The 21,843-nt window shown below is 42.0% G+C and overlaps 1 long non-coding RNA gene across 1 annotated transcript in view; it reads right to left on the bottom strand.

Annotated features, from left to right (window-relative positions):
- Nucleotides 1-10,859: 10,859 nt before the first annotated feature.
- Nucleotides 10,860-21,843, bottom strand: part of LOC148221892 (uncharacterized) — a 185,725-nt gene continuing 174,741 nt past the window's right edge. Inside the window, exon 5 of the long non-coding RNA XR_015807212.1 lies at nt 10,860-14,375. This is a non-coding gene — a long non-coding RNA (uncharacterized LOC148221892). The remainder of the gene's footprint in view (nt 14,376-21,843) is intronic.

Consider the following 21,843-nt stretch of genomic DNA (forward strand, 5'->3'; position numbering starts at 1 on the left):
GATTGCCTGGCACTGTCCTGATTTCAAGAGCAAGATTCCAGATTAAAGCCAACTTCTCCAATATGCCCAGCTTTGAGAAGTCAAAAGCAGATGGAACTTTTAAGAGACATGTCTGAAAATTAGGCTTGCGATTCAAAATCTGGGAATGAGACCCTTGGTCCATATGAACCAAGTGAGAATTTTTCCAGATTTCCTCAGGTTTAGGCTCCTGCTCTTGTTTTTGCATTTATGCTTTGCTCTTTTCCACAGCCTAATAATCCATCAGGCTCTGAGGCTTTTTATGCACAAGCTTAAATTTGAGAGTATTTGTTCTCCAGCTGAAATAATTTTGTTCTGATGGCAGAAACCTGTCTTTTGAGAAAAGAAGAATGAACAAAGAAAGAAAAATGCTTTTTATGACTTGAAACATTTTAGTACTTAGGCTTTTTTTTTAGAGCAGCTTCTTAGATGTGCCTATCCACATAGTATGACAGTTCTTCAGTAATACATTTAAACCAAATATTTCACCTACATTTGGTAATGGAATTGTGTCAAGTTCTTGCACCTTTTGTGAAAACAGACAGCTGGCCTCAGTGAAGAACTTCTGTTAATTCACAAGAGAGGAAATGGTTAATAAGTTCACTTTTTCTAAATATCAAAGGATGCACACTTGACAACTAGAACCTTACTCCACTGCTGTCAGAGCTACTTCTTCTTTTAAACAATGCCAGTGAAGGTCTGGACTCATTATTCCTGAATTTCCTCAACCACAGTTGTGTAAATCACCCACCTCTTTTTCTCCCAGTGAAACTGCATTGTTGTTCACTGGCTGAGGATCCTGGCACACCATTGTGGTGGGCAGCAAATACACAGTGCTGTCCTTCTGCTTCTACCCAGCCAGCAAAGAGGGACAACACTGGGGTGTCTCCAGTGGCTGTGCAGGGATGCAGTGTGCTCAGGGCTTTCTCCTTTGGGCTGGCAGTGGATCTCTTTCCTCCTGGCTTTGCAGGGAGCTCCTGTCCTTGCTGTGCTGTGCAAGGTGGTGACAGAAACGTCTGCAGAGACAAGGTTTGGACAGGGCAATCTCTAAAAGGCATCCTGAGCCAGAGCAGGCAGCTGAGGTGAGCTGCTGTGCATCCTCTTCTTTCAGTCTCTGCTTTGAAATGCTTGTAGTTTCTGTGCAGAACTTAAAAGAGACAATAACACCACCAACAAAAAAAAAAAAAAAAACCAAAAAGCCAACCAACCAACCAAAAAAAACACCCCTCACAAAATGTGGAAATAGTTCCATCTGTATTTAAAAACGTGTCACATTAAGCCCAGGGAGAAAGCCCAGGGAACATGCCAGAGTGTGGCTGAGCTGCAGGATGGCAGCTGAATGCTGAGAGCAGGGCACAGCACAGCTGGTTGTACCTGAATCGTGGTGGGAATTGCATGTGGAGACAGGAGTATGTGCTCTGAGTGAAAATGCACCTGCAGGAGTGAACCCATCTGAACAGAGCTGTTAACTTACAAACAAATGGAATATTGAGCTAACCTAAAAGTGACATAATAGAGAAACAGTCAGGGACCATACTGGTGTTCAGGTGGCTATTTTTAGCTTGTATTTACTAATTGCACAGGAGTAAGAAAAGTAGGTGTAATTACAAAGACAAATGTTCTTGGTAAGTGGAATAAGCTTTTTTCTGCATGGTGTCTCCTTCAGAGAAACTCATACATTCATTTCTAGTGTTTTTCTAAGAACAGAAGAGCAAGCTTACTAAATAGGTAGTAATTGGTATGAAGTGGGCAGCCAGTTAAATCTGAAAGCACTTGTACCCGCTTCTCTCTTCATTATATTTTTGTGTCATGTAGATGGCAGAAGTGCAGTAGCCTGACAATTTACTTGATTAAAAGTGACATTGTAAATATAGTCAAAGGCAATTTGTATTAGAAACTATTTTTGATAAGAAGGTTGTCCTCTAGCGTCATTAGCCTTTCTGAGATGAAAGACAATGAAACCCTAATTTCCATATAATTCTGCTTAGTATTTTTTAATAAGGCTTTGTATGTTATTCAGCCACGGGTTTTGATTTGCACAGATGGAACCAAGTGCTGGAACATTTTCAAAAAATGGAAGTATAAGGGTTGTATTTCAGGCTGGTTTCACTTTTCATTCCAACAGCAGTCATGCAGGCAGGGAGAAGTTAAGAGGAGGTCAAAAAATATTCATGAGCTATATAGTGCCCTGGGACCATGCTCAAGTCTCCCAATGACTTCTCTGTCTCCTGGCACAGCAGTTGTTGAACCAAGATGCAGAATTTATATTGCATTCCTCAAGGTTATGTTCTTATCAATATGTTTTTTCAAGGAAAAAAAAGCAGCAAACCAGAACACACCTCACACATCCCCCAAAATAACCCAAAATGGGTCAACCAAGAAAAAACTCACACACATGCTTCAGAGGCTCAGTTATTTCAGACAGTTTGGGTTCCCAATGTCATCATAAGGAACTAAAGATTAATCATATTTCATGTATTATTGTGGAGGCTGAAACAAATAATATCATCATCTCTGGAAGCTGTATTCGTGAAGCAGTGCAGCAAATATCTTTCTGTGGCTCTCTTATCAAATTTGGTGTTTATTAGTCCAAGGACAATTTCCCCCCCAACTTCAGCTCTTCTAATCAAATTGGGCAATTTTAAAACCAAGCTAATGGACCTCATTGCTGGGAGAGGCACTGCAAAATCCCTCCTTTTTCTTCTGTGTTGACTTGGCAGAGGTAAAAGATATAAAACTTTTTTCCTGCAAGGAATATCAGATAATTCTGTTCCAGTTTAAAAATCTGGAAATGCACAGAGTATAAATATATACTTAAGACTTTCAGCAAAGTAAGAACAATTTTCCATGGCATAGCAGGTTACTTACTCTGCCACAATTTATTGAATTGACTCATGTCATTTCTCCTTTCTCTACAGAACTAATCAGGGAAATTAATTTCTACAGTTCTACGACTAAAATACAAGGAAAAAAGCAACCAAATTAAGGAGATCCATCTCCATGTTTGAACAGAAAAGCCAATATAAAGGATGCTCAAGCAGCAGGTATACAAAGTAAGTGAGGACCACAACTTTAGTCATGCTTCCAATAGAGTTGTTGCCATTCCTTCAGCTGTTTCCTTTAAGTAGCACCTGCCTGTCAGGGCTCCTCTCACACACAGCCATAGGGCAGCTCTGTCTGTTCTCCCTGTTGGCTGTGTCAACTCTTCTCACCTGTGCAGCCACTCAAATCCAGCCCTTCACACAATTCCTGCAGAGGATTTGTGTGGGCAACTCCTCCAGTGCTCAGGAAAAATGTTGTGGTCTTTCATGAGGGTTGCAGCCCAGGGAAAATGTTTTGACTAGGGACATGGAGGGGAGGGCTCCAAACTGTTAATGAAAAATTAAACCAACTATTCCCAGAGTGCAGTACATCTATAGAAATAGTTTGGAAAGATTTCTGATTCCACAGATTTGTCCTCAGGTGTCATCCTCATTTCTTTTATTCCTCTAATCTTTCACTCTTTGTGAACCAAGCCAACAACTACAGCAATGAAACTGAGCCTGCAGCCCATCATCAGCACATGGATTCTTAGAAGAAAAAGTGAGACACAGAAACTCCTCCCTTGCCTTGTCCCTATCCTCTCCACGTGCTCCTCTCACACGGGAATTGTTCTGTGCAAGTGTCAGTGCCTGGAGGGGGAATCAGGCACAAACCTGTACAAATTTTGGTGTGGGTTTGGGAGGACATAGGGCAATGGCAAATTCAGCAAGGCAGGATTAAACCAAAAAATGAGGAAATGCAGATGGCACAGTGCAAGGGGAGCAATGCCTCATGTTTGCTATGCACTTAAAATGAGGGGGGAAATAAAAGTGTGACTGAGCAGCTGCTGCTGGATGACAAATACAAAATCCTGTGAGAACAGCAGTGCACACCTGCAGCATCACCACCTGCTGCAGCCAGGGAGGTGGAATTAAAACCTGAGAAGGAGGGGAAATAATTGCTTAGTATGCCCAGATTTCGAGGCACTGAGGAATGATAATATCCAAGCCATGTCTGTTGGGCAGAGACGAGGAGAGTCTGTTGGCAAGACAGCATCAGTTCCTCAATTACCATCCCAGGGGAGATGCCTCCATCCTTTTGGTTGAGCAGATCAGCCCCAAAATCTCATTGCCTATGATTGCTAAAAGCTGCGTGCTTCACAAGCCACCTCCTGAATTTCTGCCCTGTTTTTATCTTGGACTGGTTGATTGCTACCCCTGATATGAATATTGAAACTCTAATTCCAGTTGGGAATGCTGAAAGGTGGGTTAGGAGCCAGGCTGTGAGGGAAAAACTGTGAGCATCAAGGGGGTGCCAAAGTAACTAGGAGTGAGGGTGGTGATGCAAAGAAAAACAAAGAGGAAATTGAGGTTGTTCACACCAAGAAAAGCTGATTGACAGCAGAGGATGGCATGGGGTGAGTTGATAATGGAACACCACTGAGGGACTGGACTAATGGCTGAGCAAAGTGGCTCATTTTGGGATTGTCACAAACACGAGGGCATGGAAATCCTTATCAATTAATGATTATTCTGAGAAGTTGTGAGGGAAGATCATATGGAAAGATAATTGGTTAGACAGGGCTGCAGAAGAGGAAGAATTGCAGTGGAAAATGCTGAAAGTCATAAGTCACCTGAGCAGTAGAAGAAGAAATTAAATTAGGAAAGGAGAAAAGTTGGAGGGCAGGGGGCAAGAGGAGGGATCAGAGACATGGGAACAGCACAGTCAGGTGACCAACAGAAAAATAATATTTGGGAGCAAAATCAGTAGTGGGCAGGATAACTGAAGATGGAGGAAGGAAAAAATGGTAAATGCATGAATTAGCATGAAAATGTGGAATGTAGACAATGAAGGACGAAGCTTAAAAGATATAATAGGGCATTTTATCAAAAGAAGATGCACTTGGAAAATGACACAAACATTTCTTTTCAGAAGCCTTTTACCATATCCCCTTGGTTTTATTTTTTAAGAAAAACAACAAAGCAAAATGGAAAAAACCCAAAGCTTTTAAACAGTCCTGGCTGTTTAATAGAGTGGTTGGGACATTATGTTAAGAAAATGCCATGCCTTTTTGTAAGCTATTCGAAGAAACCTCAAAGGGACTTATGTTCCATGGAGACAGAATCTTGACAGTCCTCATGGAGCAGAAAAATTTTAAAAGAATGAATTTTAAGGGGAGAAGCTGCCCCAAATTTCTAAGGGTATTTCCAACTTGCAATGTAGTATCTACTTTAAGAAGAGCTGAAAAGGTTTATTCAAGGGTTATGAAAATTATGTTCCCTTTAAAGTTATTTATAGTTAAACACTCAAAAATCATTAGTCACTTTAAAAAATGTTGGCCACTTTTTTGTATACTACATTTTTCTATGAGTACTTATATATTATGCAAAATACACAGTGTCTCTGAGCCAAGGGCTTTTGGTATAAATTGAGTGGGTTCTAAACCAAAGCAGAATTATAAATAAATGTAATTTATTGCACATCTTACACTTTCTCTTTTCCCTTCCAACCCTCAGTCAGAAAGATCTAAGACACTGAGCATTGTGTGCTCCAGAGCTTGTCAGAGTAGAACTTTACTTCTGTGTGGAAAGATTTCTTGCATTTCCACAATTCCCAGTTTGTACTTGCAGAAAATGGTACCAGGCATCTGGATCTCTGATCTTTGTGGAGCCAGAAACTTTGAAGGCAGTGAATTACTTCCTATCTGCAGGAAAATCATGCCCATTCTCACTTCATGAATCTACAGCAGACAGCGAGCTCCTTCATGGCACTTCTGTTTACTCCATATATAAAAAGGCTCTGTTGATGTTTTAAGCTCCTGTTTGTGAAGCCAGAGCATAACAAAATCTTGCTTGTGAGCTCAGATCCTCCCTCTCAAAGGAGTGTGCCATTTGAACAGGAAACTCTGCCAAAGGAAAATGAGAGTTTCCCAAATGAGTACCTGTGGAGGGGGAAGTGCTGACCCCCTCCGTGAGCTCTGCAGACAAACCCTGTGGAAGTCACAGGGACACGAGGGTGCCTTGGGCTGATGGGGGGTTTTGTGGTTTGGGGTTTGTTTTGTTTTGTTTTGTTTTTTCTTTTTCTCTCAGCAAAACTGTCCTTCCATTTTACAGGGTGGGAAGTGGCACAGAGTAAACATTATCCAGTAGTACGAGGCATGAAATAAAATGAGGAGAAAAATCAAGAAGCACCATTTATAAAACAGACCAAGGGGAACATTTCACTGCGAGGTGAATCTGTACTTTTAGACCTCCTCAGCTATTAAATCACCCTCTTTCCTCTCATAATGAGGATTCCATTCTGAGAGTTAATGTACAGCTCATGCATACACCCAGATGGAAATGCAATACATTTTGATAACCATATGGTACAACATGAAAGATAGTCAAGTATAAAGATTATAACAACCCAGAAATTAATTTAGTGCTGAGCTTGATCTAGATCCCACTAAAACCCAGCATAAGCTTTTTCAATGACATTTGGGTCAGGTCTTTCAGGTCTTTCTGTGCTCTTTGTGTGTGACTTAAGATTATTTGTCAAAGGTCAGCATAGCTGAGCATTAATAATAGATAGCTTGAAGCATTCTCTCCCTTTAAATCTGCCCACAAACCACCTTTTTGGGATTTCAAGGGGATTTTCACTATTTTGCTCTCCCTAAAACAATCATTAGATAATGTTCAACTTGCAGACATAATTTGTGCTAGCAATAATGAATGGAAAAGTGTTCCTCCATGAATGACCAGGTGAGAGTGATGTGAAAATACAGCATTTAAATACAAGATAAAGTACAGCAGATTACAGACTGGTTATGATTCTAGGGCAGTCTCTATTCTTTGCAACCAGGAAAATAGCACAGGCTATCTAGAAAGCAGGTAATTTTTTCCCCAGGTTTTGGAATACCAGTCATTTTCAAAAGATTTTGGAGTCTTTCTAAGAGCAAGTTGTGGTGACAAAAACTCGGGCCTTTAAAAACAAAAGACAGGGCCATTGTACAAGTGAAAGCAATTGCTAATAAAGAGGCATTAGCTGAGTAAATATTACCACCCAGCTCCACTTAATTAAATGCTTTGCTAAACACATGCAAGTACTTTTATAGATACCCAATATGCAGGGAAATGCCAGCTGACTTACTGGATTCTCATTTAGGATTTCCTGTTTTCAGGGCATCTGAACAGAGCTGCTCTGTAGCACTTCCCTGGGATCTGCTGAACGTTCAGGGACCACAGTGTCACTAGCAAGCAGACACAGGAAAAGCACAGCAAGCCTTGAGCACAATGTGGGTTTGCTCCCCACAAGGCCCCCAGCAACACCTTCCATGGACTTTCCCAGATGGAATTCCTCTTGCTGTGTGTGGCACTGCCCTGAGGTCAGAGCCGTGGATGTCTGCCAGCTCTCCATCTCTAGCACAGCAGCTCCTGTTAATAGCCTGGATCTCTGTTAGCAGCCACCCCTCTGAGAGCTGCAGAGCTCTGGTCCTGCCGTGCAGGGCCTGGGGATCAGCACTGTGTGCCTTTTCCATGGAATACCTCCTGCACTTGGGCATCCTGGGTGCTTTGAGCTTGTCTCACCCTGCCTTCCCAGCCCCCTCCAAACAGCCTTCGTTCTAAAGCAGCTGCCTTGGACAGGAGCCAGGTTTTTGACTAAGAAAGATCAATTTAAATGGATGTTCATCAGAGTTTAATGATCCTTGTTAGCTCCACGCCAGGGGCAAGATCGTCTCCTGACACCTCTGCAGGTATTATCACTCTGCAGAGGTAAGAAGACAGCAGGAGAGATCCTCATCCAAAATGGAGCTCGCAGGCTGACACAGAGCCCCTGTTAATCACATCTCAGGCAGCTGCACGCAGACAGATTGCCACCCTGCACATATTTCTGAGGTGAGGTGCTCAGAAGGTCATTGCTTATTCTTATTGCTGAAGGGGATTCAGGTTGTATTATGGCTATTTATTGTTCTGAGGATTTCTGGGTTTTATTAGGGATGCTCGTAATCAACCTGCAATGTTATCTTCTAGCTCAATGAGTAGCACAGTTTGCTCAGGCTGCTTATTTCCAGAGAGCAGGCAGTGTACCTACCACCCAAAACACACAAACAAATTCATTCCCAGTAGGATCATAACCTGCAGTTCAGGGAGTCAATTTTTCTGCAGTAGCTTCAGTGTTCCGTGGAGTCTCATTAATGCACATTTTTTAAAATCTGCACAGATGCCTGAGCAGGCATTAGGAACCTCAGAAAATCCAACCTTTAGTTTTGCATTCGGTGTGACTTGACTTTTTGTAGTGTATGATAAGGTGGTGAGACTAATTGCTGTCAGAGCTGAATTCATTGGAGTTCTGCAAAACACAGATTTGTGTTAGTGTGGCCATGGAAATGTTATGCTCCATGTGCAAATGCTCATAGACTCAAACCTTATCAAATGTGTCACAGAACCAGTGCTCCTCTTGAACCTGTAAACTTTTCAAAGCTATTAACTTTTTCTAATTTACATATCTATACACTGGGGTCATGGTCCTTACTTCTTGCCTCTCTGCATCAGGATATGTTCAAAAGAGTAGAATATAGAAAGGGTCCATAAGATTTGAGCAGAAAAATTGCTTTCTTTGAAATGTCTGGGTTTGGGGTTTTTTTACATCTTTGTAAAAGAAGTATATGGGTATAACAGTCTCTCTTTTTTTAAATCAATAGTTGAAAGTGATTTGCTCTGATTAGGCTCTCAAGATTGCTCCAAGTTACAAGATTGTTGGGTTTAAAACAGCAGGTGAATTTTCTGTGCCGCTTAATCCCAGCAGAGTTCACATTTTGCTTTCTAATCCTAAAAGACCCTTTCTCCCTCTCAGATCTCTATCATTTGTGCTGCTGTGATGGTGATCTAAGTATTGAGTGAGTATTCAGTAGTTCCACCTTTGCAGGTGGTATCTCTTTAAAGTTAAATCAAGCCTTCATTCTTCTGAGGTGAAAACACTGAAATCCCCCATAATTAACAGTGGATGGGATTTTCCCCAATAATCTTAAGAGCTGAGAGGATCAGGGAGGTCTGTCCTGGTGCAGGGCTGTCCATCACAGCAGGTCAGTGTGATGGGCAGAGGGGAGAGCAGAAGTCCCCAGAGCAAACCACCCAGAGGAGGGCACAGAAAAGCAGAGAAGAGTCTCCCCTGGGCTTTGCAGATTCATGGTGGATATTCTCTCAGTCCTGGAAAAGTTTCAAGGTACTCAACAGTTTTTTACCCTGCCCTTCACCAGTCTCAGATGAAGCCTGTGGGCTCTGTGTGGTCCTTAATTCAAAGGGAAAGCAGTGCCAAGCCTTGCAGTGTGTGCAGTCCTCCAAGATGTGACAAGTGACAGGGTGCCATCACTGTCCTGAGGGATGACAGGGCTGTCCTTTGCATCCAGACTGCTCCAGGGGGTTTAATTTCTTCTGATAAATGAAAGGCATTAAGAAACGTCTCCTGCCCTTTGAAGATACACCAAGAAATTTCACTTAGCTTAAACACAATATAATAGGGTTGTTAATCCCGGAGTTTGCCTTAAAAATATGGGTTTTAAATGGTTTGAAAGTGCACTGCAGAAAAGTCATCAAAATGGCTTGGTAATAAACAGACATTTCTCATCATACACCAGGAGAGGCTTCATTTCTCAGTGGTTAAATAGTAGCATTAGAGATGAGCTACTCAGTGATTTTGTTTGCAGGGTAAATGAATGTCCAGATATATTCTTACTGAGGAAGAGCTATCTCACCATTACTGAAAAATAAATGCTAATGTTAGAGTCATAATCTGCTTTAACCAAATAATGCACAACAATTAAGTGTTAAATTATTGATGTTATAAAAGGCAAAACAGCCGCTAGGCACAGGAGTTTCCATGACTTCAACACTGAATAATGAAAACTTTCTCCCCATTTTTGTCAAGAGTGTTATTAAAATGTAATTTTTTTTTCCTTTGAACTTTGAAGTCTATTTAAGCAAGGCCATTGGGGAAAAGTTAATTAAATTGGGAAAACTAGCTGGCATATTTACCATTTCAGGGGCCATGCTGTATTTTTGCAGTGAGAGGTGAATTGGGTTTGCATTCAGAAGAGCAACCTGTCCAGAGTCAGCCCTGAACAGCAACAAACCACAGAGGCAAAATCTGAAAAACAACTACTGGCTAGTGAGGTTTACAGCTTTATTTCATCTTTAAGACTACTGAGCATCTTTGTGTGTTGATAAATAAGTATTAGAAGGCAACTTGAGGTTGTTTCTGTGGGACAGCATTCCCTGTACAAGGAAAAAGAGAAAGTTTGGGGTGCAGTAGCCTTTTAGTTTAGCACAGAGAAACAAAGCTGAAGAGCTGGAAGCAGACAGCACAAAGATTCAAACCAAATTAGATGCTTTAATTATGCAGCAAGTGCTGAGGAAAGGTGTGGACTCTCCATCCTCAGGTCTGTGACACAGAGCCCAGTCTGGGTGACCAGGTGGCCCTGAGGGGCTGTCACCAGGACGTGTGTGGGATGGCAGGGATGTGGGGCATCCAGGGAGGAATTGTGGTTTTAGGTTTATGGCACAAGCTGCAGTTTGTAGCAGCTCAAGAAGGTGGGATGTGGGGGGAAGCTGATGGCAGGGTCTCACCAGCTGCTTTTTCACAAACCTGCAAATGTGATGTTGCACATCCCCTAAGCCTTTAGCAGGATCAGATCATTGGTACTTCTGGATTTCAGGCAGCAAAAAATCTCAATACCTGGTGATATTGGGCACAGCCATAAACCCCTGACAAGAAATATGCAACATGTTGGGAACATTTGACAAGTTTAGTAACTGTACCACAACCTAAATGAGGGTTTTGTTTGTTGGAGACTTGTTTATTTTTTCTTTATATTTTTTTTACATGAGCCTGCTGAATTATTTAGGGGCTGAATTTTAAAATTAGAAGACATGGCATTAAAAAAGCGATGAATATTTTATGAGGGGTTCTGGGATTTTGTGGTATCAAAATACACGTGGCAGCCTTGGAGACTCCAGCATGGAGCCACAGTTGCATTCAGTCGCCCCTGTGTGACCCTCAGTGCCCATCAGAGCTGCAGCACAGAGCACAGGGCTCACTGCATCCCCCAGGGCAGAGGGAACCCCACGGCACCCCCTCACACTGGCTTTCAGCAGTTTTCCCTTTGGTGGTGAATAGGAACACAGTGTTTGGGATCAGTGCAGTTCCTGCATATTCTGTGAGTGATTTTGAGGTGAGGAATGTGGGGTTTGTTTTACATTAACAGGAGAGGTGAGGGGAGTTGCAAAATCCATTTGAGACTGCTCCATGGGATCAGCAAAGCTGCTGGGAAGTCCAGGATGCTGGAGGAGCAGGAGTCGTGCAGAGACCACAGGAATGAAAAGCACAGACTGGCAGGGATAGAATCTTAGGAGGTTTCTCTCCAAGGAGGAGCAGCAAGGATAAGATTCATGAGCTTTCCTCCAGGACACCATCAGGTATCCCAGAGGGATGTGTGTGAGCAGGATGCTGAACTCTGAGCTCTGTCTGTTCTTCAGTAGATCCCTTAGCAACCTTTCAGGTCAACCAAGACCTGCAGTAAGTACTGATGGCCACAGCCAGGCTTTCTCCAGGGTAATTTGTGTAATGTGTCTAAATGTATGGGAGATAATTTCTGGGGACTCTTCTTCTTATGAATTAGCAAGCCTTGCTGACACAAATCAGGAACTCAATAGAATATTCAGCCAGCACATTAAATCTCCCTCTAACGTGCAGCGTGCTGAGACACTCTTCATTATTAGCAGGAGTACGAGGAGCTGAAGAAATGCCAGCTGTCCCCTCTGATGGTGGCACAGGCAGGAATAATTGGAGCTGTGCTGCACGGCTGGTGTGGATGGAGCTGCTCTTCAAAGCTGCTCTCCCTGTAGGTGCTACACAGAAATCCTTGATAATTAAGCAGCTCTTGGTGACACTGCAACATTAACAATTCCTCAGGAATGCGTTCAGTGTGCTTGCAGGCACACAGGCCCCAGTATGGTCAGGATGGCTGTGCTGGGGATGCAGCCTGAGCTGGTAAAGCAGCACAGCCCCTCTGGGTTCAGAGAACCCACAGTCACAATCTGCCCTGTCTGCAATGTCAGAGCAAACCCTTGTCCTCAAACCTGAGAAGAAACGGCCCTTTGGGCTTTCCCCCAGTCTTTGACTACAGTAGTGGGGAAGAAAATATTTTTTGGCAAAGCCTAATTTTTGAAAGGGGCTAAACTTTCATGCCAGAATAGAAGTTGAAACTTTATCTCGTGAAGCTTACAAAAATCTGATGGTATTTATTTAATTCCTTGTTTCATTTTTATACACATCTACCTTTCCTGCTTTGTTTTCCAAAGCAGGAGACACTCAGCCTTTGTGCAAGGCTGATCTTGGTGGGATGTTCTGGCAAGAAGTTCTGGCAGTTCCCTGCTGTACTCACCACCACTCTCTGCTACTAACCAGGTACTGAGGGATGACTGCACATCTGGTTTTTGTTTTGTTTTTTTTCAGGAATAGATCTTCAAGAATTTTAAGACCTATCCTTACGAGAAGATCCATTTGCCTTAAGAAAAAAATGAAATAAAAAAAATTAAAAACTTGAAAGATGAAAGTTCTGCTCTGCAGATGTGATTCTGGAGGAGAAACATTTCTTGCTGAGAGATGACTTCACAAACTTACAAACTTACAGGCTTCGGGAGACACAGCCCCTCAAGCTCCTCCAAGAATGTGTTTATGAGAGCCAACCTGTTTACAATTACTTAACACCACAAATCAAAGCATCCTTTCATAGCATCACCAAACAATTCCCTGGACCATATCAGAAGAAGGAGTTAATTTTCTCTGACCAGATTATGCTGCAATTATAATGTACACCAGAGAATAATTTGTTCCTCCATTGCAATGCTGGAGATGTTTTCTCCCTTTCACAGCATCAATTTCTCCAGCTATTGGCAAATACTGTAACAAAGAGAAGGAAGTGGTTTCAAATGTGTCCATCGTACTGACATGGATTGTAATGAGCATGGAAAGTGGGCCAACATTAACTCTCATAGTGTCAGTAGCATAAGCCCAAGTGCCAAGCCATTTCAATTAATTATGTGCTAATAGTCTCTGGGCTGATGCAGTGTTCAGCATGCTCTGTGTGTACAACTTATCCTCATCAGTTCTATTTTTTCCTTTTTGAACAAAAATTAGCAGTAATCTCTCAATTCAGTGGAAGCCTTCTGTTGCAGTCCAAAAGTCAATGCAGCATTCAGGCTTCATATGCACGTTACCATTCCCTCAGGCCCTTGTGGAGGTGGAGTTTTTAGGAAAGTTAAACACCATCAGTGTCCTGTGTGCTGCTCTGGCACAGCAAAGTCACTCCAGAGCTGCTGTGGGCAAGGTTTACAGCTACTCTGGGGCACCAGGCAGCCAAAAAAGCAAAAGCACAACAGAAAATAGGATCCTAATAGCCAGAAAATCATCAGAAAAGCTTTTATTTAGGCAGATATGTTTTCTAGTTTGGGTTTTTTTTAATCACCTCTTTCCAAGGAGTGGCTCTTAGACTCTCAGGTTTGATTGATGGTTGATGATTCTCTGGTTGTGGAATGTCCCTCATTGCAGTTCATTGAGGAATGTCATCTCTGGACCCTTTTCACTATGACACCAAGTGTTTTAGAAAAACCTAGACTGCTCTGGAGAACTCTCAGTATGATTAAATATAGAATTGGAGGCAAAGCAAAATCTGCACGTGGTGCTGTGGCAAAGCCCCTGTAATTGCTGGGATCCTTCTGGTAGAAAGCTGCCTTGGAGGAAGGAGCTCACAATTCAAGGCTGATTTGGAAGGATTTGGGAATCTGCTCTCTGGCTTCTCTTTTAATTGCTGTTTAGCTGTAAACATTCCCTCAACCCAGAGTGGATGGCAAATATCAAAATCAGAGTAATTAAATGATTGCAAGTACTAATGAAGATCCTAAATAAGCAGACATCCGAAGCAGTCAGCTTCAGGACCACATCAAGTCTTCTTCATATCTATGAGACTGCAGCTTAAAAATGAGATGCACTTTTCTTCCAGCTCACCAAATTACAGATAATAATGGGATATTTAAATATCTCTTCTGTCCAGGCAGGAAAGCACTGCAATACTCAGTATGTAGTAATATAGTAAATGTACAATAGTCATGCTTATTTTGACTATTCTCTCTCCAATTAGTATTTATTTTCAAAAGACAGATGGTAACATTCTGTGCTGTAAGGTAATGTGTGCTATTAACACAGTGCAAGATCATATTCATATCCTTATCATGCAAGATCATGCACATACAGGCCAAGAATAAAGCCAAGCTTTGTTCTTCTGGTGAGCTTATCTTTGCCTGTGAAGAAAACAAAAAGGATTCCAGTCCAAAATCTGCGCTTCTAAACCACATATTCATTCCATATAAAACAAAATCTCTTTGATTTTTACTCCCACACCTACCCCAAAGACCTGGGTACCTGTGCTCTGGGTACACAACCCCCCAGAACTCATATTTTCTCACAAGCACCAGGACCTGTCCACAGAGGTATGGACAATGTGACCTCTAGAAACCATCACTGCCCCACTCCTCGATGGAGAACTGTGATTTTAGCCAAGGCTGCTCTCTTTGCTGCTTGAAATGAGGAGGAGTGGAGCAGGAGGACGACTGTGGAAGGTTCTAGTAGTAAATATCCAGAGACTACCATCCCTGTCAGAAGGGATGGATGTTTCAACAGCCAGTCAGCCAATTTCACGCTGAAATTAAAGTTGTCACTCATCAGGTGGCCTGCTTGGTAGATAAGTGATATTACAGCTTCACATACCCAACCTTTTCCCATTGGCCAGAGTTTGATGCAGAATCCTTGCTGGCATGCCATTGACACATAAAATGTAGCAATTATTGCTAGCATTTTTATTCTCAAGGTTTTTTGGCACATTGAGTTCAGCTTCCCATTTGCTACGTTTGATACATGTAAACAATCCAATTTTTCATCAGTTCTGCTCAAGAGCTCATCAGTGACTGCATATGGGTGTAATCAAGTAAGCATCGTTTACTAAATCCAAACCTTAGTTCTTCATTTCCATCAGCTCTCACTTCTTTTTATATTTCCTAGAACAGCTCCATATTTTTAAACAGTGTTAGTCAGGATTCTCTTTTGTTTGTTTGTTTTAATCTTACTGATATAATTTCAGTGGTTCTTTTTTTTCTTGCTTGAAGTGTAATTCTACTTTGCCCACATAATTTCCTTGCAGAGCCAGATGGACAGAAATGGTTCCATGCCATGCTTGAAGCCTTCCATCTTATTTACACAAGATAAATCATGTTGCTAAACAATTCTGGAGAACGTGTTCACTATATAATATTTACTGATTTTGTCAATCAAGTCATTCGTATCTTTCATCATTCTGCTGTTTTCTACACACATGTAGTGAAAAAGGGGAAAAAACCAAAGCTGTAGAGAAGATGATGACAGGAATCTTGTGAGATGGATGAATTTTCCTACCATTGTTTTGCCCTCAAGGTGACAAATAGAATTTTTTTTTTTAATTTTTTTTTTTGGTCACCCTTTTTTCCTCTTCTCCCTGAAGCACACAGAGCTGCCTTGGGGTAAGCAGAAAAGCTGCTGGTGCCAGTGCTGAGGAGCAGAGTACAACCCCTGCTGCTCTGTCAGGTCTCCCAGCTGACTTGTGAGCTCAAGATTCCGTGTGTCTAAATACTCCTGACGTGCATCTCTGGAAATACATGCATGGAAAAAATAAATTTATTTCAGGAGAGCACACCAGAGGTTTTGGGAAGATGTACTTGTAGCAAGTTATCTGCAGTGCATATTGGATATCTTTATTCAAGTACAGCTCTTCAAAGCAGTCTTTCAAGGGGGCAGAAATTCCCATTGTGGTGCTCAAAGACAGAGACTTCAAGGCAGAGGGAGTGAAAACCCTCCCAGTGCAGTCAGACATCTCAGCAGACACGAGCATTTCTCCCTCCTTCATGCTTGCCTGTTGCTGCCCTGCTATGCTAATCACCCTTCTGAAGGCTGACTGTACTTCTCATTTAGTTCAGTGGCAAAAAGCTTTCAGGACAAAGACAGAGGCTGATGTTTTTTACCCGTTTGCCTCCTTTGTCTTTCAGAGGTTTTTAGCTCAGCCTCTTCTGTTCTTTGTGTCATCACCACTCTCAAAGACTAAGAGAAGGACAACCTGGGCTGTGCAGCACTAAAAAAAACATCAATTTTCCTGCTCAGGCTTTTGGCCCAGCCCACCTGCCCAGGAGAGAGCCTGGACCCCAGAGCCTGAGCCTGGACAGGAGAAGATGTGCTGGGAAATTCCCAAGACTTTTCCTCTCTGTTACTGATATTTTTACCCATGCCTGGATCAGCTCTGTTCCTTAATTGAAATCATCCTGTCCTCAGCATGCTTAATCCTGTCCTTCGTGGGAGTCCTTTCTCCTCCCTGTGCTTTCTGCTTGCATGTTTGCAGCTGAGTGTCACTGTTATGGGACGTGGAACATGCTGCCTTCCAGCTTTTAATACCTCTTTCAACTGGAATATTAAATCTTTTCACCATAGGCCTTCCTATTTCTCCCATTTCCTGCATAAACACTGTGTGAAATGCTGGGAATTCCCTCATCTGGACCCAAGTGCTTTGTGATGAGTACTAAGAGATATCTTACAACTTAAAAATTATCTGTTCTATTGCAGTGGGAAAGACTTCTGCAGTTTTTCTCTTTTCTCCCTTGTCTGAGACAGTACCTCTCTATTTTTACTAATCTTGATTTGACAGTGCTGGAAATTCTTCTTTCAAAAGCAAATACAGAGTCCAAAAAAGAGCACCAGTTTCTCCTGTCTTGAAGGATCAGACTCTTCAGCTTCCCTTGGTGAGAGTTACTTTATTTGTTTTACCATAATTCCCTTTCATTTTTGCTGTTCACATTTTTCATTTGCAGGGCTATGATGCAGGAAAGCTGCTTCAAGGTTCACTACAGTAGCAGTCAGGAAATCATGTTCTCTCCACAACACTCAGAGTTTCCAGCTCCCAAAGGTCATCTGTAGGAAAGTCTGTGTGAGGAAGTACAAGAAAAGGTCTGGAAATGATTATCTAAATCCGTGTAACTGGTTCCTGGAGGCCACACAAGAATAGCCATCCCTGCTGGGTTTGAGATGCAGAAGGGAAGAGATCTCCTAGCTCAAGACTTTCCGAATTAAGCAAGAAGAGTGTTGTGTCAATTAGCAGAAGTACAAACTGAGCTTGTACTTTTCAAATTACTCATTTTCACCAGTCCTAAGGCTCTGATTCAGCAAAGCAATGCAGCTGAAATCACTCCTTCCCAGCAAGTCTCACCAGCCCAGCTACAGCTTGAACCCATGCCTTCACTTGCTAGCACAATTAAAGAAAATACCCTGATTCCTTTGACCATTTCTTAAAATAACTTCAAAGGGATTTTTTTATGGAGAATTTCTTGTGGGGAAATACTACAACCAAACAGCAACGTGTTTTAAGAGTCTCATCTCACAGGAGTGGCTGTGTTTGCTGCATTATGATCTTGGTAGAGCCTTTATTGTAATGCTCTAGAGGCCAGGTTGAAATCCCTGATTTGCATCTTAAATCCTTGCTTATAACCCAGTGACAAAGTATTTTTTCAGCAGTTTGCCAATGCAGTGATTTGTTACTTGGTTGTACAGATAGTTAATGTGAATAGTTAATACAATTTGAATGCTATATTAGGGAAAAAAATCATACAGTTTATAGAGCAATGTAGTGGAAAATCCTCTCATAGTAAGAAACTAACATGGCATTTGTAGTGTTGGATGAGCTAGTCATGTAAAAATGGTAATGTAAACATAGAAATCTGCCATTTTTAATGCTGTTTCTTTCCCAGACATTATTGATGCACCTGTTATCTTAGTCTGCAGTTATTTGTTTAATAACTATATATTAGGAACTTGTTGAAAAGGTACCTTTACCTTTATGGACTGTTTGGCTTGGATCCAGCACAGTGTAAAAATAGAGCTTTATCTGTTCATCCTATCTTATATCAATAGGCTAAGGCATTTTTTTCTCATCTCCACTCATTTTTAACTATGGAAAAATGATAATTAGTCAGAAGAGGTAGTGAACAGCACAGTGGAAGGTCCTTATGAGTAAACTGGAAAAAATGCGACCTTAAAAAAGCAAAAAGTAAAATAAAAAGTTGCTTAAACACCCTTCAAATAGTTTGTTTTTACAGCTACAAAAAGTGTGGGAAAATAGATTGATTGAGGCAAGCTGGACAATGGTTAAACAACATGAAAGTGTTCACACATTGTCACAGTGTGGGGTTCCTCTCTGAGGTTCAGGTGTGAGAGGGGGCACCCCACACAGACACGGTGACCAAGAGCCGAGCCAGCACCACTGTGGCACTCCTGCTCTCACCAGGTGCCATAAAAACCCAACCTCCTGCTGCTGCATGGCTCATTGTTCGTGGCCAGGCGTGTGAGAAGGAGAGAAGCTGTTTACTCAATAGAGTTAAAGTCTCTGATTGTTGTTACTGCTTTGTTCAGCCAAAATTACAGAGAATTGTTTCCCAGGACTGCTGTGTTTGATCACACTGATTGCTGGTGCTTTAACAACCATTGGTATTAACAATTACTCAAAGTTGCTGGCACTGTTTGAAAAACTTCTCTTGCCCCACACAATTTGCTGACAAAGAAAGCTGTTCTCCCCTAGATCTCTTGACCTGAAAAGCTCTCCTCTCTTTTTAAGTTTTCAATGTAAAATTTCAGATGCATGTAAGCAAATGTAAGCAAAAAGGGACCGTGATTTATTTGTTTTTTTTAAAACAAAGTTGCAATTCAAGTGAAGCACATTTTATGTACAAAATGAAATGTCTCAGTAGAGATGGACCTAGATTTCTTTTGTTGTTTTTCAGATAAAGTGAGTTGACATTGTAAAACCGCATCTTCACTTGGACAGGAAAACTGTATCCTTCCCAAGCCTGGCTATTATCTCAATACGATGATAAGGTTTTCTTGTCATTCCATTCTTTGAGAGACAAGTGTCAGCTCACTTTGACTCACCACTGAGTCACAGTACAAGTTCACTTCAAAGGCAACCTGCCCAGAGCCCCAGACACGAGGCTGTGAGTGAAGCACAGTGACCCCACCACGCTCAGTCAAACTGTGATTTTACAACAGCAATGACATGCCCGTGTTAGCTGGCAACAGATAATTCCTGAGTATCTGAGCTGTGGCTCTAAGATGTAATTTAAGGTTTGTTTTTTTTTAATAAGCAAAAAAAATATTAAACAAGGATGTTGGGTTCTATGATTTTAAACAGCTTGTTTAAAAATCCCAACACCTCACAAACATTTGAGCTGGCATTTCTCCCTGATTCTGATTAAGAGCTCAAATAACTCTTGAACAGGATTTTCCCAGGTCAAGTCTCAAGTGAATTCCCCCATTTATACCTCCTCAGTCTCCCTGACCCTTTGCCATCACCACCTCCACATCAACCCAGCACAGCCACACTCCTGCTACTGATGTGCTCCGTGTCTTGGGTGCAGTGATACAAAGGGAGCACAACCCCACTGACCCATGACTGTGTTTTCCAGATCTTCCTCTCTCACCAGGAACTGCCTGGTTTCACTGCTGAGAAATTGGATCAGATAAAAGTTCAATTGTTTTGCACTGAATTGCAGCGAAGCAGAGCTGTCAGTTTAATTAACTCCTAACTCGAAGCCTCTGATGAAGGTGCTTGGGAGCAGACAGTGGAAATAAAACAAATGATGGCAGGGTTGTTCCTATCAGGGCTGAGGTGTTCTTCACAAGGGAAGAGTGTACAGAGAACATCCCTGCAGCTCACTGAGCCTGGAACCAGCTCTGATACAGAGCACAGAGAGCAGGGGTATAAACTGGAAAAGGTCACACATGTTGGGCTGGACCAGGTACTGATTAGAAATTACTTTGTCCCATACTAAAGATCAGTTTAGGCTGGAACACAACATAAAGCTAATTTTTCAAAGTTTTTAGCGAATTTTGAGAACAGACACTGTGTTCTGGCTTGTTCAACTGTATCAGATTCCTAGAGGCATTTCCTGGATAACTAATCTCTCAAGTGGGCTTGAATCTGCAGAAGAGGAATCCACTAAACCCCCTGAATTCACAGTTGCATACCTATTGAACAAAGCCCGTGGGCTGTTTCAGCTCCTGCTCTAGCCTGGGAAGATGGGGCTGAAGGTGTGAATTTAATTTCTCTGACAATTTTGTCTCTGTCTCAGGCTCTTCATGGCTGATGCAAATCTGAACTATGTGCAGCACGATGGTGAGGGTGACAGCACTGGCATGGGTTGTCCGAGGAGGTTTTGGACTCTCCATCCTTGGAAATATTCAAAAGCCATCTGGCCACAGTCCTGGCCACTCACTCCAGGTGACTGCTTGGACCAGATGACCTCCACAGGTTCCTTCCATCCTCAACCATTCCAGACACTGGAGCAGCATCCTCTGCAGAACAGGCTCAGAAATCCCTGTTCACTCCTGTAACTGCTCTGTTCAGTCCCCATTTCCTGAAGTGGAAATGGTTTTAGGTGGAAAGTCTAGGAAATAAGTGACTATAATGCTGGCAAGTGGATGATTTGGGGAAGTACAAATAAATGTTGCTCCAAAGGAACAGAGAAGTCTTATTCTGCTTTCACCTCTCCTCATTTGCCCTGCAGAGAATCAATGGGGTGTATCCAGCCAACCTTTGGGGATGTTGGAAGAGGGTGAACACTTAAAAATTTGTATTTAATTAATTTTGCATCTTTTCTTCCCTTTGGCCACCTAAAATTCTACTGAGCAGAAGACAGCTTCCCTGGAAGTGAGTCATCATAGCAAACCCTTCTGTGAACAGCTTTTGGGCTGTAGTGTATGGTACAGATAATTTACAGCATCTGCTGTTCAAGACTGTAACAGTTTTTATTGGGCCTTTCTGTCTTGGGCAATACTATGATGCCTTTCCTGGAGGGACAGTAAATAAATCAGATGTTTACCATGTTGAATCAAACATTATGACTTTTAAAAACTTTGTTTTCTGAAAGTATTTGCTCTCTTTACTTGAAACATATTGTTCATGCCAACACATTTCCTAAGAAGCCTGCAAAAAAATCTCAAAGACAAAACAGATACAAAGGAGGAAACATATGTTTTGAAATGGGAGATGAGTTCTTCTGAAAACATTTGTATGTCTAAGTCTCCAAATATGAACAATTTTTTCATTTTATTGAGACAGACTTGCAGCCCAACTAGATTTGACATGAATAGTAGAAAGACCCTCAGAAATCTGGCACTACAGGAGAAACAACATGTTTGTATCCAAAACATCCAGAGGGGAATTATGCAAAGAGATTAGTCATCACTGGAGCAAAGCCTTAATTTCAAGAGCTGATTTACACTGGGCCACAGCACCGACTTCTCTTCCTGTGCCTGTTCCCTTGTGCAATAGGAAAAGGCTTTTGCCCTCCTGCAACTGATGCTGGCTGAGGCTTGACTCTGATCCAAACCATAACAAATATTTGTGCATTTGTGAATTGCAACAGCACAGACCTGACCTGAGGTTGGTCGTGAAATACCAGCCCAGGCTGGTAACCAGCAAGAAGACATCGAGCCCTGAGTCAGGAGCTGAGCTGGCCCCCCAGCTGTGACTTCAGCTGGCCACACTCATAGCAATATCTGCTTTGCTGGGTAAGAGTAAAATAAACACAGCCTGAACTCCTGCATGAACGGAGATGATTCAGGATTGCTTTGTCACAAACCTACTGTGAACTTTCAAATATTGACTGACAGCACCCATTTCTGGAACACAATAAAAGCTGT

The sequence above is a fragment of the Sturnus vulgaris genome, chromosome 16, assembly GCF_052056855.1.
Source record: "Sturnus vulgaris isolate bStuVul1 chromosome 16, bStuVul1.hap1, whole genome shotgun sequence".
Classification (NCBI taxonomy): Eukaryota; Metazoa; Chordata; class Aves; order Passeriformes; family Sturnidae; genus Sturnus; species Sturnus vulgaris.